Here is a 16,925-nt window from a genome sequence, read left to right as displayed (position 1 = left end):
TTTCATAACATCAGGTACAAATGTACAATGTGATTTTTTTATTCAATTACATGGTAATCTTATTCCGGAAGGCCATAAAGTTCTTATCTTTTCCCAGAGTTGCATAATGCTTGATATTATTCAGGTTTGTTTCAATGCCTAATGGTGGACAAAAAAAATGATGGCATACTTGGAGAAATGGAAGTAAAAAATAAACGAGGGCATAATTTAAAAAAGGTTTGGACTTAATAGGGAAAGCCTAATTTCCCTTACTTTCCCTATTAGATCCCTCTTTCTAAATTAAGTCAAAAAGAAACATGCATATATAGCTAACCAGATAAAGTCTTGTCCCCACTAAGTCCATTAAGTAAAAAAGAAACAAATTCTAATTAGTTACTTATGATCATCTCATTATTAGATAAACATGATACCTGGCTTTCAGTCAAAGTTAAATTAACCATTTTATTGATATTTGTTATCTTAGGGATTCATCTCTTGAAGCTCACATAAAGTTTTTAGAATCTCTTTGTATTGCTGGTATTAGTCACCATAGTTTGTTGTTCTCCAAGATTGCTCCAGTGCCAGTCATGCAACATTTTGAACTGAGAAGGTGAGACCCCTAACAACTTTCAAGGGCATTATGGGGCTTCTAGATTCAAGGGCATTAAGGGATTTTCTAATATGTGCCCTAGGGCACATATAAGAAAATGTAATTATGGAAACTAATTGTATTCGAACAAAACTTATTAATTCTCTAGACTTCCTGCTGGGAAGGATGAATTTATCGGTGCTCAAATATTGTGACCTAATTAGTTATTCTAATCACATGGATATCTTTGTTTTGACGATGAAATTAAGAGATACATGGATTTGGGAATTTTTAACCTAATTGATACTTGATAGGGCTTAGGAGTATCAACTATTATATGCTAAAGATTATACATTTATGAGTATTTTGTTTCTTGGCTAAAGCTAACTAAGTTGGCTATGTTTCTTGTTCTTTTTCTTAACCAGAGTTTATCAACTTCGTGAATATTATTCTGACTTGTTTTGATATTTATTTTTGATATTTTGTTCTTAATGTTGGTTCTAACTTCTTTTTTTTCTTTTTTTTAAACAGTTACAAGAGACCTGAATATGGGTTTTCTGAATTTGTAGTGATGGCTGCAGACACTGAAGATTTTGAAATGATTTCCCATACTCCATTCCTTACTAAATATAAGGTATGTTTCTAATATTTTTGTTCCTTCAAAAGAACAATTGGGGAGAGCATGTGGAGTTAAAAAACCGGTGCTTTCATGTTCGTTGACCAGCATTTCCATTCCTTACTAAATATAAGGTATGTTTCTAATATTTTTGTTCCTTCAAAAGAACAATTGGGGAGAGCATGTGGAGTTAAAAAACCGGTGCTTTCATGTTCGTTGACCAGCATTGAAAGAAGACAACTAAGATCCCAAATCCAGCAACTCAAGGTTTACTTTATTATCTTCTCATAATCTTTAATCTAATTACACACTATCAGATCAATGTTTTTTCTACAGTTGCTTCTTTTACATTACCTTCTACAAACTGTTTTGCTACTGTTTAGCATGATACAACCAAGGATTGTATTATGTTGAAGATTATTCGTGTTCTTCCCCCTGTTGTTCCTAGCAGTCAAGTGAAAGCAAACTCCTCAACATGGGAGGCATCGGGTGAGACATTAAACAACATTGACCATGAAGCAATGGCTGTTGACCCTGCACTTGTATTAACCATCCATGTTGGCAGTTGTCATTAAAACGATGATGTTTATTATTGTGGTAAAATGTTTTGGTTTAACTTCACTGAATTATTATTATTCAGGTTATGTTGACTGACTTTGGGGTAGCAAAGCAATTTGATGAAAGCACACGGTTAAATTCCATGTGTGGGACATTAGAAATTGTACAAGGGAGGGGCCATGATAAGGCCGTTGATTGGTGGAGTGTTGGAATTTTAATGTATGAAATGCTTACTGGAAAGGTTGGTGTGTTGTCACCCTTAATTACTTTTAATAAATCACTATTAAATTCCCCTTACTTTTAGCGTGAGGGTAATAATGTAATTTTGTTCGACATTTTATCTTTGCAGCCTTCGTTTAGAGGTGGAAACAGACAGAAGATTTAGGAGAAAATAGTGAAGGACAAGATAAAGCTTCCAGGATTCTTGTCAAGTGAAGCACATTCGCTTTTGAAAGGGGTAATGTTGTAATTTGTAATACTATATGCATGTGTTATAGTTGTTGGTTAATATTATATGCATGGGAATACAACAATTTCTCTTTTGAGCTTTTCACCTGATGGAGAGGTACAACCGTTCATGCTATTTTAATACATGATGAAACAGAAACACTACAAGTTTTTCAATTAATTTTTAATATATATATATATATATATATATATATATATATATATATATATATATATATATATATATATGGTAGGGGTTGATAGCTTTCTCTTAGCTTGGTTGAATGATAAGATGGTGGTCATTGGGATCCATGTGATCAGAATTTCCCTGGTGCTCCAACATTTTTGCCAGGTAAACCCATATGGCCAGACCTCTGCATTGCCTCCTACAAGGTCTGTTACTTGTTATTATGATTTACAATTCTGAGGGTATTTAGGTCATTTACTCAGAATTTTGCGTTTTCAACTTTACAGGTAGATCACACTTGCTTGGCTAAACGTTATTCTGTATGCTTTCAAACTTGTCTTCTTCCTGAATTCTTTTTCTTTGTAAGTTTAGCCTTATTTTTTTCTTCAATTAAGTGTTGTCTGGAGAGTGTTGTATGAACAACAATAAATCAACATTTTTTTCCTTCTTTTTCTTGTATGAACAATACATAGTCATAGTTTGACTTAATTAGTTGCTTATTTTGTTTATTAGTTGCTTGTTTTCTAGCTTATTATAGTCACTGATTGGTTTCTTGTTATGCTTAAATCTTAACAGCTATCATGGCAACCTTCAACAGTAGTTTTGGACCGACACCTTCTTGCAAAAGATATCGTGTACGTGTTCTTCTGCTGCTATTGTGGATTTGGGAACATCCTTGCTTACTGGTCCAACTGTATGTATCTCACGTGAAGCTTCTGTTAGAATTATTAATCTTATAGATTCCAAGTTTTTCATATTTCTTGTATCTAATTAGTTTGTATATTTTCGTTACAACTTCTATTGATTTGTTTTATCTTTCCATGGAACGATTATTTGTATGACATTATATTTTGTGCAATGGATTGTATTTTTGTTTATGATATTTTATTTATTAAGAGACATTAAATGAAAATTTAATTTGAAAATCAATAAATCTATAAATAATATTTTTTTTAAACATATAAAATTACGATACGCAAAATGTGTGTCATCTTCATTTATGACATGGCCTTTCTTGACAGGTGCTTCCTTGATACGCAATGCGTGTCATAAACACGCGCGTCGTAAGGTTACAACACGAAAATGCGTGTCGTCTTCCTTTATGATAGGGCCTTCCTTGATACGCAATCGTAAATGCGCGTCATAAATGTGCGTCGTAAATGTGCGTCGTCTCTCTTTATGACAGGGCCTTCCTTGACGCGCATTTGCGCGTCGTCTGAGCGTTTTACGACGCGCAATGAGCGACGTAAAAGGCTGTTTTTCTAGTAGTGCTTTAGGATATCTATTGTTGAGGAAACCCCTTAGCAGTAATGTCCGTCTCGATGAAAATCCTAGATTAGGTCCCTTGAGATAGATGTTGTTTTAGGGACATAAAGTGAGGATAACGGGAATGGGTAATCAGGTTATTGTTGGTTGGTGAAATTAAATATAATTATTTATTGTGGGTTGAAAACCCTATATGCTCACCAGGCTCCCAAGCCTGACCCACTCAGTTTATTCGCAAGGGCATAAGATGGATGAATCATCAAGTTGTTTTGTTTATAAGTCTGTATATGTATATATTTGTTGAATGACTTGTAATGTTATCGTTTATGCTTTATGGTCTGTATCGAAACATGACATCCCAACTTTTGATTATATAATGAAAATGCATCTCTTAATGAAATGCTTTGATAAATATTATTTTATCATATTTTGTTTTTGGGAACAAATTCCGCAACTCTTTTAAATCAAAAAGATTTACTCTGAAATTATTTTAAAAAGCATAAATGAAATCGGTCTTTTCTGGCCGAGATTTTGGGGATGTCACAAGCACTTAAAGGATTAAGAAGATTAATATACACTAAGGGAACAAGCATTCCAAAGTTCCTTATTCTTGGTGGTGGATACTTGTAGAGAAGATCAAGCTTTTTATTTTTGCTATCTACATCAACACCCTTATTCCAAGTGTGCTCAAAGGCTCCAAAGGTTTCCAATCTTATAACATCCATAAAAATCATACCAATTTTAAACTTTTTAAAACATTTTTAAAATCAACGATTCTTACAAAACTTGTTTTCAAAATATTATAATGTCAGAGTATCCCAGAATCAAACATAAAATCATGAAATATGAGGAGTTGTACGATCACGCCTTCGCCTTCTCGCGATCATCAGAGGTACCTTAAACATAATCAACAACTGTAAGCCCGAAGCTTAGTGAGTTCTCCAGAATACCAATGACATACAAATATAACCATATCATATAAACAAATACAACATGCATAATGAGCCATCAGTCTGACTGGTCCACCTCATATGCCATCAGTCTATCTGGACTACTCTCCAAGACTTCGGCACGTCTGGACCACCTCTCAGGGATTTTATCCTATCCAGACTGCTCACCGGGCCTTTGGCCTGACTATATGCCCTCCCGGGTATGCAGTCTATCCGGTCCGCCCAGGGTACGATAGCCTACAGTACAAAGAAGGACCTGCATCAACCCAATCCCCCAAACCAACAAACATGTGCACATACATATAAACAAATAGTCATGCCGATCTAAAAGATCACTAACATAGCAACCATTCTATAACCAGGATACTGATCTAATTGATCTCTAATATAGCAACCATCCTATAACCAACATACTGTTCCAATCGATCACTAGCATAGCAACCATCCTATAACCAAGATATTGATCTAACCGATCTCTAAAATAGCAACCATCCAATAACTAGGATACATATAATAAAGTATAACGTGCAATAACCCCATATACAAATCCGAAAAAGGGCCGACATTAGTGCCTTCGACCCCGTTAGTATAGTGAGGACAACTCACCTCTTAAGTAGCTCGGAATGATAATATCAACCTTTTCCAAATACAGCTCCAACACCAGCACCTAAACCTATCAATCATCCAATTCCATAAATTCTCAATTTACCAAAATAACCCCAAAAGTCAAACTGGTCAACCCTTGGTCAAAGGAAAAGTCAATAGTCAAGGTCAATAATCCATGTTGACCCAACTCGTCGAGTGCAGCTTATTGACTCGTCGATTCCTTCCAAAAATCGAGGAACCGTGAAGATCCTAGTTGACTCACAGAGTTCCCAGGCAACTCGTTGAGTTCATGTGTGTCCAATTGTCGGGAAAACCCTAACTGACTCGTCAAGTCATCTCGCTGACTCATCAAGTTCATGGAGAAACCCTCATATTCTAATCTTCGTCGGACTTACCGAGTTTCCATGCAACTCATTGAGTCCCTTTAATCCTTTATCCATTCATATGTTTAGAAGCCACCCCAAAGCTCCATATTGCATATCAAAGTTCCTAGGGCATACTTCCTACATAAAGTTGCAAACTTTACGTACATGAAAGGTGCTAAGGGCCAAAATCAAGCTAAAGGAGAGGTTCTAGGTGAGGAAAAGACATTATTTTGCTAAAGGCTGAAGCTTTATGACTATAAGGACCAAGATGACCCTAGATATGAAGTTGCAACTTCAGATCATGCCCGATACCCGAAATGAATCACCAAAATGATAAAATGGCCCTAATCTCAAGTATAGAGAGATCTAGCTAGAAGGAAGTCAAGGTAACGACTTGTTACCTTCAAAATGATGCCAAGATGAAGTAGATACTGGATCCACAGGCTTCTCTTCGTCCCAGTCCACTAACTCCTCAAATCTCTTCAAATAATGCACCAACAAAGCACTTTTAGCCTCACAATACTCAAGAACAAGATCTAGACTGGTTAAGGTCTCTCTCAGCCGTCAATGGGGGTGGTGAAGGACTGGAGGAAGGGACTTAAGGTCCTTTAAATAGGGTACAAACCCTAAAAATTAAGGTTTCATCCTCCAGCTCCAACTCGTCGAGTGGTGTCCTCCAACTCGTAGAGTTCGCCACTTTAGACACGCGCTCAAGTGCGTTCCTACTCGACGAGTCAGGGCATCCAACTCGTCGAGTAGACCTTTCGCCTTGCAGCTGGGTTGGTGTATTGAATGTTAGGATAACAGAATCAAGTATGGAGCGTAACTCCTGTTCCTGAAATAAATGAAGGCCGACAAGCCTGGGGTGACAAATGACAGAACATTCTGATGCCTGAAGAACATCGTAGAGGTCCGTAGGTCATATCAAGTATGGTTATATGAAACTCACAACGGTATAAACTAAATCATTTGTTTATGGGATTAGCATTTCTTCAAATGGTTTTATTTTAAGTAATAAAACTACCATACATTTCAACTGGAAGATTCCAGGCATACAAACAATACGTTTTATTTTAAGTAATAAAACTACTATACTTTACAGCTGGTGGTATATAGGCATACATACAAATGGTTTTTCATATAGTACTCTACTATACATTATAGCTGGTGGTATCCAGGCATACATACAAACGGTTTTCATATAGTACACTACTATACATTACAGCTGGTGGTATCCAGACATACATACAAACGGTTTTCATATAATACACTACTATACATTACAGCTGGTGGTATCCATGCATACATACAAAGGTTTTCATACAAATAGTACACTACTATACACTACTGCTAGTGGTATCCAGGTTTTCTTACAAAGGTTTCATAATGAACACTACTACGATACACTATTTTCCTAGTATAGAGTACACTAGTACTAAATATGGTTTAGGAAAACATACGTTATATGGTTTATTCACTAATAAGACTACCTGCTACTACAGAGTTCTAGAGAAACATAATAGTATTTTTCAAAGTACAAAGACACGTTTTCCATCACTAAAACATACTTATGAACTCACCAAATTAAATTTTGATACACTTTTAAAACCATTTGTATTCTCAGGGAATCGGTAGACAGGTACACCCATCGGTTTTGAGAAGACGGAGCTTTTAGAGTCGTGTCTTTTACACTCTTGTTATAAATTTTTGATGTCATACAAACTATGTATCAAACAGATGTAAATACTTTACTTATTCAATGTAATGGTTGTGTTTGCTTTGATTCCTATTATACAATTGTTGTGATACTGTAAATGATGTCCTCCACCCCCGAACGTTTCCGCCGTTCCGGTTTGGGGGTGTGACAGATTGGTATCAGAACATTATTTATAGTGAACTAAGTATATCAAACCTTATGTGATATACAACTATAAACACTATGGGGCCAAAATGCTCTGAACTAAAAGTGTACTTTTAAAATCTAATTATTTTATAAGAAGTATACAAACATACATACATATCAGAAACAATATCACAAGAAGAACAAAATAAAAGTATTTAGATGTTGGACACTACGGTTAAACCTGGATAGTTATGTGATCATATATGGGATAAATATAGCCTGATAACTATATTTATTTAAGATACGGCCAACATGTGCTTGGGAGTGATTGTAGTGTTGCAATAAGTCTAAAACTTACCAAACTCTACACAAGGAAAACACTAGAACCAAACATACAACTAAAATATTATAGGAGTAGTTTATGATTCTACAACTCTAGAATAAGAACATTTAAGTCTTGATAGTTATACGTAATCTGCATACACTTAGTGATCATATGGGGATCAGGCACACATCACGTGATACCAATTCGTTCCAAGTGTTGATGTTAATTTTGAGGCAATTGTTTACTTATATTAGTACACTTCCACTGTAAATCACTGAAAAGAACACTATAACTATCTAGGATAAGATATATCTTGTTCAATATCACCTGACTCATGACCACTATAGGGGACTTATCATCATTTTCTCTTAAATAGTTATAGAGAAAGATGCCTCCAAAGAAGTCTAATAGAAAGAACAACAAAACACCATCAAATCCACCCCCCCACCACCTCCTCAATATGATCATGCTGTCTTTCAAGCAGCAGTAATAGCCGTCGTGGCTGCCGCTATGTTACAAATCAACATAAGTGGCACTAGAAGGGCGGGTAGTGGTGCCAACTCACCTAACCTCAGAGATAGTCATGGACACCTCAAGGAGTGTTCATACAAGGGCTTCACCAACGCTAAACCTCGATCATTTGATGGCACTAAAGGTATCATTGCCTTAATGCATTGGTTTGAGAAGACCGAATCAATATTCGAAATCTATGTGTCCCCCGCGTATAACAATGTGAAATTTGTTGCATGCACGTTGATAGACAGAGCTCTCTTTTGGTGGAACAGCAAAGTCAAGTCCCTGACTCTTCTGATAGCTAATGCTATGAGTTGGGATAATTTGAAGGAACTAATGCTAACTGAATACTTCCCTAGGGGAGAGATGCAAAAACTAGAGCAGGAGCTATGGAGTCTGAAGATGAAGGGTTATGATGTTACTGTTTACATAGCTAGGTTCAGTGAGCTGACTCTTCTGTGTCCTGGGATGGTTACCCCGGAGAGCAAGAAGGTGGAAAGATACATATGGATATTAACTCCCATGACCCAAGGGAATGTCCTAGCTGCCAACCCACTTACGTTTGACAATGCTAAACGTCTAGCACAGACACTAATAGATCACGGAGATCGCTAAGACTTTATAACAACCGCTCCCGAAACACCTAAAGAAGGTGGCGGAAAGAAGAAATTATGGAACAAAAGGACAGGGCAAACATCTCAGGAGCCCTCGAAGAAGCAACAAGTAGTGGTAGTTCATGTTGCAACTGTTTCTGAAGTTGTTCCTACTACTCAGACACCACCTAGTCGATACTTTGGGAACCTCCCGAGATGCCACAAATGCAACTTGCACCACCACGGGCCTTGTCAAGAGATGCAGTGCACCAAATACAACAAGAAGGGGCATACATCTCGCTTCTACAAAACACCTATGTAGCCTAATTCTCATACCCCCAGTACTGGAGTAGGCCAAACCTGTTATGGGTGTGGTGAAACCGGGCATTACAAGAGGGATTACCCCAAAGCAAGAAATGTCGGCAACAAAGGGAGAGTGATAGCAATGGGCCAGGAGGAGGCAGTAGCAAATCCCACTGTAGTCACGAGTACATTCCTCCTCAACAACTCTTATGCATGCATTCTCTTTGATAGTGGTGCAGAGAGGAGTTTCGTTAGCCATAAATTCAAACGCTTACTCAAACACAAACCCTAATCACTAAACAAAACATTCATTGTTTCAATGGCTAACGGGAAGAATAAGAGCACTAATGACGTATTCATAGACTGCACCTTAACTCCAAACTACTATTCCTTTCCAATTACCGTTATGCCGGTCTCCATAAAAAGCTTTGATGTCATCATTGGCATGGATTGGCTAAGTCCTCATCGTGTCGAGATTCATGTAGTTAACGAAAAACAAGAAGATAAAGACCTCGAGAGCATCCCTAAAGTCTGTAATTTCCTGATATCTTCCTCAAAGATCTTCGAGGAGTTCTTCTTGAACGCTAAGTCGAGTTCCAAATTGACTTGATTCCTGGAGCTACCCCAGTTTCTAAATCCCCGTATCGTCTAGCACCAGTAGAAATGCGGGAATTATCCAGCCCGCTTAACGAACTACTCAGTAAGGGATTCATTAGACCAAGCTTCTCACCCTGGGGAGCACCGGTCTTGTTCGTGAAGAAGAAGGATGGATTGTTCCGAATGTGCATAGACTACCACAAACTAAACAAACTCACAATTAAGAATCGCGACCCTCTACCCAGAATAGATGATCTGTTCGATTGATGTGTGTTAAATACACTAGTTTGAATACCACTTTTTAAATATAGTTTAGACACACAAAAGGGAGTGTACCTATCAATTGGTGGTATAGTTAAGAAAGCAGGGAATCGAACACAGGGAACGGTAAGTAAACTAACTACTAGAATTATCTAAAAAACAAATGATAAAAGAAAAGAAGCTTTCTCTAGTTTTGAAATACTAGAAACTTAAGTACTTAACTAACACTCAAACAAAACAATTAGCAGCTAAAACAAGTAAAAATCAACTAAATTCAATAATAAAGGAGACTTCTGTTCAGGTTTAACTTACTTATTCCTATGGTTGATTTTATGGCACGTACAATGGATTAATTTGTCATTGGCTAGCGATTAATGTGATTATGTTCATGTTCACTATTACTAAGCCTTAGAAAACAAATCAATTCAAACAGTGGTCAATTGGTTAAATTAATGAGTTTAATAGTTTATTGATTCAGGTTTAGTAAGACTTGTAGTTAACTAATTAAATTGCTAATTCAATTAACTTCTTGTATGGTTGTTCGTCACACAAGCTCACAAATTGATTTACCTATTTTTTAATTAACCCCTAGTTTCATGTTCACTATTCCTAGGCAAATAACATTGTTTTCACATAAATTATATGAGACAAGCAATCAAGAGATGTTCATGAAACTTAATATACTTGATAATTAACAGAAAATAGTTATTGGCAACACATGAGGGTCTTTAACAAGCTTAATAAAACAAAATTCACCAAATTAAATTAATCCAAACACAAAATCAAACCATAGTCATAAATTTGTCTACTCTAAACAGAAGAAACGAGTTTTAGCTCATATTCATAGCAGAAAATGTCTCACTAACAAAACCTAATAATTCAAATATGATGTAAACACTAGATTAAGAAAAGAGAGTATAATCGTGCCTTTCGATCTCGTCAAAATTAAATGCTAAGGTTGATCCACGGGTTCCAAAGCTCCAGTAGCACTCTTAATCGCAATTCAACCTCCAAGGGTTCCAGTTTGAAGTCCTTGTCTCATGGGTTTGTGCCTATTATATAGTTTTCTGAAAACAGGGGTGACTCGTCGAGTCCCTCATTTAAAAACCATCACTACAAGAAAACAGCCCTTTAATGACACGCAAACAATGACATGCAGTGATTTACGATACGCAAAAGCGGGCGCTCTAAAAATAATGTATTCTCTTCTAAAATTTGAAGGATAGAGCACACACATTTATTCGTGCCGTGAAATTAATGTCAGAACAAAAAAAATAAAAAACACGGAGGGCACCGGTCGTAAAAAGTGCGTCGTCTAAGTATGTCGTTTTATAATTTGAGTGAAAGGTGCGTTTAAAGGGAAATGAAATCCCTAAAAATTATAAACCCCGCCTGATGCATCTACTCCTTCTCCATCTACTCCTTCGTATGTTGTAACCAAGAAACCCTAATAGTGTGGCTGCCAATCTTTATCCCTTTCTCCATTTTTTCGCCTTCAAGCTCTGAATTAGGGTTTACTTTGGTGATAATTTCAATTTCTCTTACACCAAACATCCCAGCTCTTCAACCCTAAATCCACCGCTGCTACTCTGCCTCCTTTCTCCGGGCTCCGCCGCTCTTCGAAGATCGACTCGGCTTCACTCTCCACAACTCAATCGTTCTTAAAAAAGTTTAATTCTCACATATGTCTCTCCTCTTATTCTACATGACCTTACACCTGCAAAGTGACCAATCACCATGGACAATACTGAGAAGGTATACACATGCTTTTTCATCTTATTCTGGATCTCGCATACGATTGAGTGTTCCCAGTCCCACTCCACCTCCGATCTACCCAACTCCATCGATCTACTTCCGGTTCCCCTTTTTTAAACCTAGAAGGTGATTTAGGGTTCTATATACCATTTCAAAGTCATCTGATGAAATCAACATTCCCTCAATTTCTATGTGATGCAGGTAATACGTGACCAACTACAAGTCTCTCTTTCTTTCTCTCTCCATCCCCCTCTCTCTCTCTCTCTCTATCTATCTATCTCACCTATATATACATATGCATACTGCGTATTTTTTTTGATAACATCGATCTAATACACAGACTAAACACTAGTAATTGAGGTGAAAGATATTCTAGTTATGGAGCTTCAGATCTTAGATGGTTTACAGTGGAAGGTACGACCATTGACATCCAGGTTCGTGTAATGGTGATCTGTAAAATGATTGTTTGATTTTGTACTGTTAATTACGAAAATCTTTAGTCTGGACACAATTTAATAAGAATATTTAAGTAACAAGTAATATGCCAAATTAGAACTGTCAATCGATATGTACATGTATAGATTGTGAGGTTTTTCTGCTTCCCTAATTCTTACTTCTGTGTTTTTTATTATGTTGATCAGAATGAAGTTTCTCGGGCAATTGAGTTGAGGGAAAGTGTAACTTCTTTGGGTCCTGCATACTTCAAACGTAGGCAAGCATTGAGCATTAGGCCAGACATTGCCATGGCACTTCTAGAAGAGGCTATGGTGCTAATGCCCTGACTAATGTTGGAACTCTTATCATGCTTTCTTTTCCTTATCTTTATTCATTATGGTAATACTTTTAGACATGAAGATTAATTCCATGACTCTTTTTGCTTTCTGTTTTTAGGTGATTATTGGAATCAGAAGAATGATGACCTCACAAAAGTATTCTTCACTTGTCGCCTTCTAAGTGATGCACATCGATACATTTTACGCTGTCTAACCACACTTCAATGTGTTTCCCAGTGCACTATATACATATCTATCTCAGAGGTGATATTCTGTCATTATATCTTTCCTTGTTATTGTAATTATTTGAACTTATTGATGCTTGCTTTGATATATTTTTGATAAAGACTAGAATGCCCTCCTCACCCTCATTATTAAACTTGTTCCATCACGTGTAGTGTAACAAATGCAACCTTAGAGTACCAGAATTCCATCTAACTAAGCAAACCCTTAAGATTCTTTCTTCAATGATCCCAAATATTAGATATTTCACAACTTTTGATAACTTCACCTGATCGTCATCCTTTCTGCTTTTATTTCTTATTGTTGAATGGACTTCAATTTCAATCTTTTCTCTTGCTATTGCAGACATGTCACTTAGCTTACCTGAATCACCTTTAGGACCAGATGCTTATCATGAATATCAAATCTTACTTGTCCAAGATTACGAGGAACTCAAGAAGAAAAACAATCAAAACTCTATACACAAAAATAACAACAAACCTAAGGAGAATCCCATCTTTGAAGATGAAGGGTGGTTGCAGCTTACCCCCGTGAAGCTGATACCCCTAAATCCCAACCTTTTTTCCAGTTCTAAAGATACTTATGATGGAGGACCTAAATTGATGGCTTATGTTTATCACTTCCCTTTGATTCTATGCCCCTTTTTCACCAAAGTTCTTTGTGCTACCATCTGAAGGGTCAATTTCTGAGGCATATTTATCTGGTGATCAAGAGAATTCAAATATTTCAGAGCTCACAACTTCTCCTATAGTAGCAGCCTCACTTGGGCAGGTGTATAAGGGTAGATTAAAGGAAAATGGGGGATTTGGTTGCTGTGAAGGTACAAAGGCCTTATGTACTTGAAACAGTAACTATTGATTTATTCATTATAAGGAACTTAGGATTGGCTCTTCGACGTTTTCCTCGGGTAATATTTGTCAAAATTCAGCTCCACATAACATGTTCTGCTTTTCTTGATTATCTGAGGCTAGAAAACAAGTGCTTAATGTTATTTGACTATTTGTTTCTTTCAAATTACAGATATCTTATGATGTTGTTGGGTTAGTTGATGAATGGGCTGCACGTTTTATTGGTTTTTTCTACTTTTTTTCATTTATATAAATTACAAAATTGGTCCTTCTGCTTTCTGATTTTTACCCACTTTACTCGAGTTTTCATGTATATCCAGTTTGTTGCAGAGACTAATGAAATTGGAGGAGGAAGAAAAGAATAGAGTAGAAACTAGCAAGAGGTGGAAACAATTGTCAATAAAATCATACATATCTTTTGCTTAACCCATTAAGTCGTTCTGTTCAGAATAAGTAGAAACAATCATACATATCTTTCCACATTAAGTAAAAAAACAACCTATAAAATCATTTCCATGTCAGCTTAGTATGTTATAAATTCTGTCAGAGTTGCTTTTCTAACATTGCATTGTTGTATAGATTTCGACCCCCCTGTTTATGGGAAAAAGATTGCAGTTAGTTTAATATTAGCGATTGTTGGTGGAGGAGTGTTTTTTGTATTTTTAATCATACTTATCTTGTGGAGAAAAGGCTTCTTTGCAGGTAAAATGTGAAAGATAGAGGTAAATACCTTTTCTAATATCATCTGAATGTTTAAATTTGCAAAAAAAAAACTAGTCACAAACCTAATACAACAGATTTTTATTTTATTTATATAACAGAGCTCAAAGGTCTGGATCTGCAAACTGGAATATTCACTCTAAGACAGATAAAAGCTGCAACTAAAAACTTTGTTCTGTCAAACAAGCTTGGCGAAGGTGGTTTTGGTGTTGTTTACAAGGTGGTGTCAACTTTCAACTGTCAATTCATTCAGAGCACAAATTTTATTATTTTTATGTTACTAATAAAATATGTAATATATATAATAGGGTTCATTATCGGATGGGTCAATCATTGCAGTGAAACAACTATCATCAAAGTCCAAACAAGGTGGGACAATAACAGCCTATCTCGTGCCCTTTTCGGTAAGCTTATCATTTTAACTACATAACTCATCCCAAGGAATTGTGAAAACCTGATGTTAGTTGTGCCAATTTCAACTAAAATAAATACTCAAACCATAGTTGATAGGATTCTTATTTTTAAATCGTATTAATCCCTAGTTTAAAAAGGTTCCAGGCGATGCTGTGATAGGATTCTTATTTATTTTATAAATCATTAAACTAGAATACGATTTTAATGACAAGATTCTTATTACTGTTGATTTATTAAACACCCGAATTATGTCACCTATTTTGATGTATTGTATTTTGATATTCAATGAAATTGGCTTGTAAGGACCCCCCCCTTTTCCTTCTATGGAAGAAAACACTGAATCTTATTACAGACAATAACACTTCAAAAAAGAAAGTAAACACAACAAGTAAATATATGATACAAACCTTGAACCTGTCAGTGCTCACAAATTCTACATGTTTTCCACCTGCAGATGTAGTACTTGTTAACTTGGGCATGCCAACCAGTTCAAGAACATCTGCAATTTTTGCTCCACCCCATATTGCTGACACAATCACAACAAAACACAACTTAGGTATTTGGTTTCTTTTTTTTGATTTGATAATGTCATTTAAGATGCAAAATCCCTACTTCTGGAATCTCAAATCAACCCTAATTATGAAAACAATCCTGCTACATACATGGGATTAATATGTGTCATAATTCATGAATCCTTAGACAATTGCATTTGACCATTTTTTTGATGTGTATTTGATATTGTCATTTTCTTTGAATCTTGATAAAAAAAATACCTTTTTGGAGAATCCTTCTTAAATTATAGCATCAAATCCTACACTTGATCCCTTTGTTTGCTGCGTAATTTGATAATGTAGTTCAATAGCTATGACTAATCCTACAAACACATAAATAAATTTGATTCATGTCCCTTTGTTTACTTGTGTGCCTTTTGCCTTTATAATTGATGATGTAAGATGTAAAATCCCTACTTCTTGAATCTTGAATCAACCCCATATGTGAAAACAACCATTATGTTTTGAAAATATTAACTTTTTCACCTTAGAATGTAAGATCAACCCCATTCCTTGAATCTTGAATATTGAATCAACCCCATTTAAGATGTAAAATCTCTTTATTTCTAATGTGAAATTTAATTTTAAAATTAAAGTTACTGTTTACTAAATACTGTTACTAAATATTGTTACGGTTGACAAAAACCAAGTAATTGTTTCTTGTATGGAGAAGAGATGGTCTGATGGAGGAGATTGTAAAACTTAATACAAACTCATGACAGTAGAAATTGCAGCTTCTGACAAGAGCAAACTCAGTTTGTGCTTCATGTTTATCTTTAGGGGGGAACAACAATGCAAGGGTGTTCTCATCAAAAAGGTACCCTTCAAAACTTGCTACACCACACTCTACACCTAAAATTGGTCCAAGGGCAACTAATGTTGAATGCAAATGTTGATCTTCTAATGTTGTTCTTTTACAATGTTGTTCTTTTACAGGTGGTTGGAATTGGACCTAAAGTTGGTTGCTGATATAGGAATAGTGGGTGCTCCAAATGCAGGAAAAAACATGTTTTTAAGTGTTATTAGTGTTAGACATGTAGTGTTGTTTTGACATGTAATGCTTAAGTAACTTGTTTGACACGTGATATATTTTTGAAATGAATTATCGTTCTTATGATAATTTCAATCTGTTGTTAAAAAAATATTATTTATAGATTTACTAATTTTCAAATTAAGTTTGCATTTAATATTAAATGCAAATTTAATTTGAAAATTAGTAAATCTATAAATAATTTTTTTTAACATTTAAAATTACGATATGCAAAAATGTGTGGCATCTTCATTTATGACATGACCTTTCTTGACAGGGGTTTCCATGGTACGCACTGCGTGTCATTAACACGTGCATCGTAAGGTTACGACGCGCTAATGCGTGTCGTCTTCATTTATGACGGAGCCTTCTTTGATACGCATTGCGTGGCATAAACGCGCGTCGTAATTGTACGTCATAAATGCACGTCGTCTCTCTTTATGACAGGGCCTTCCTTGACGCGCATTTGCGCGTCGTCTGAGCCTTTTACGACGCGCAATGAGCATCGTAAAAGGCTATTTTTCTAGTAGTGCATGTGCGATAAGGCACCCATTGGTTCGCGGAGTTTCGTGCCTACTCGTCGATTAGGTGTC

The 16,925-nt window shown here is 36.0% G+C and overlaps 1 long non-coding RNA gene across 8 annotated transcripts; it reads left to right on the top strand.

The window, feature by feature from the left end:
- Positions 1 to 11,378: 11,378 nt before the first annotated feature.
- Positions 11,379 to 16,422, top strand: LOC145041538 (uncharacterized). Of its 8 annotated transcripts, XR_013680263.1 has the most exons (12): positions 11,379 to 11,954; positions 12,094 to 12,187; positions 12,395 to 12,540; positions 12,645 to 12,790; positions 13,115 to 13,676; positions 13,790 to 14,000; positions 14,197 to 14,339; positions 14,439 to 14,557; positions 14,646 to 14,741; positions 15,206 to 15,307; positions 15,976 to 16,119; positions 16,239 to 16,422. It is a non-coding gene; the product is annotated as an uncharacterized LOC145041538 (long non-coding RNA). The 8 variants fall into 8 exon arrangements; XR_013680264.1 differs by having other exon boundaries at positions 12,094 to 12,167; positions 13,790 to 14,339; XR_013680268.1 differs by having other exon boundaries at positions 13,790 to 14,319.
- The last annotated feature ends 503 nt before the right edge of the window (positions 16,423 to 16,925 follow it).

The sequence above is a fragment of the Lactuca saligna genome, chromosome 4, assembly GCF_052625555.1.
Source record: "Lactuca saligna cultivar CGN05327 chromosome 4, ASM5262555v1, whole genome shotgun sequence".
Taxonomy (NCBI): domain Eukaryota; kingdom Viridiplantae; phylum Streptophyta; class Magnoliopsida; order Asterales; family Asteraceae; genus Lactuca; species Lactuca saligna.
The sequence above is the reverse complement of the archived record's forward strand: the minus strand, read 5'-3'. Positions and strand labels throughout refer to the sequence as shown.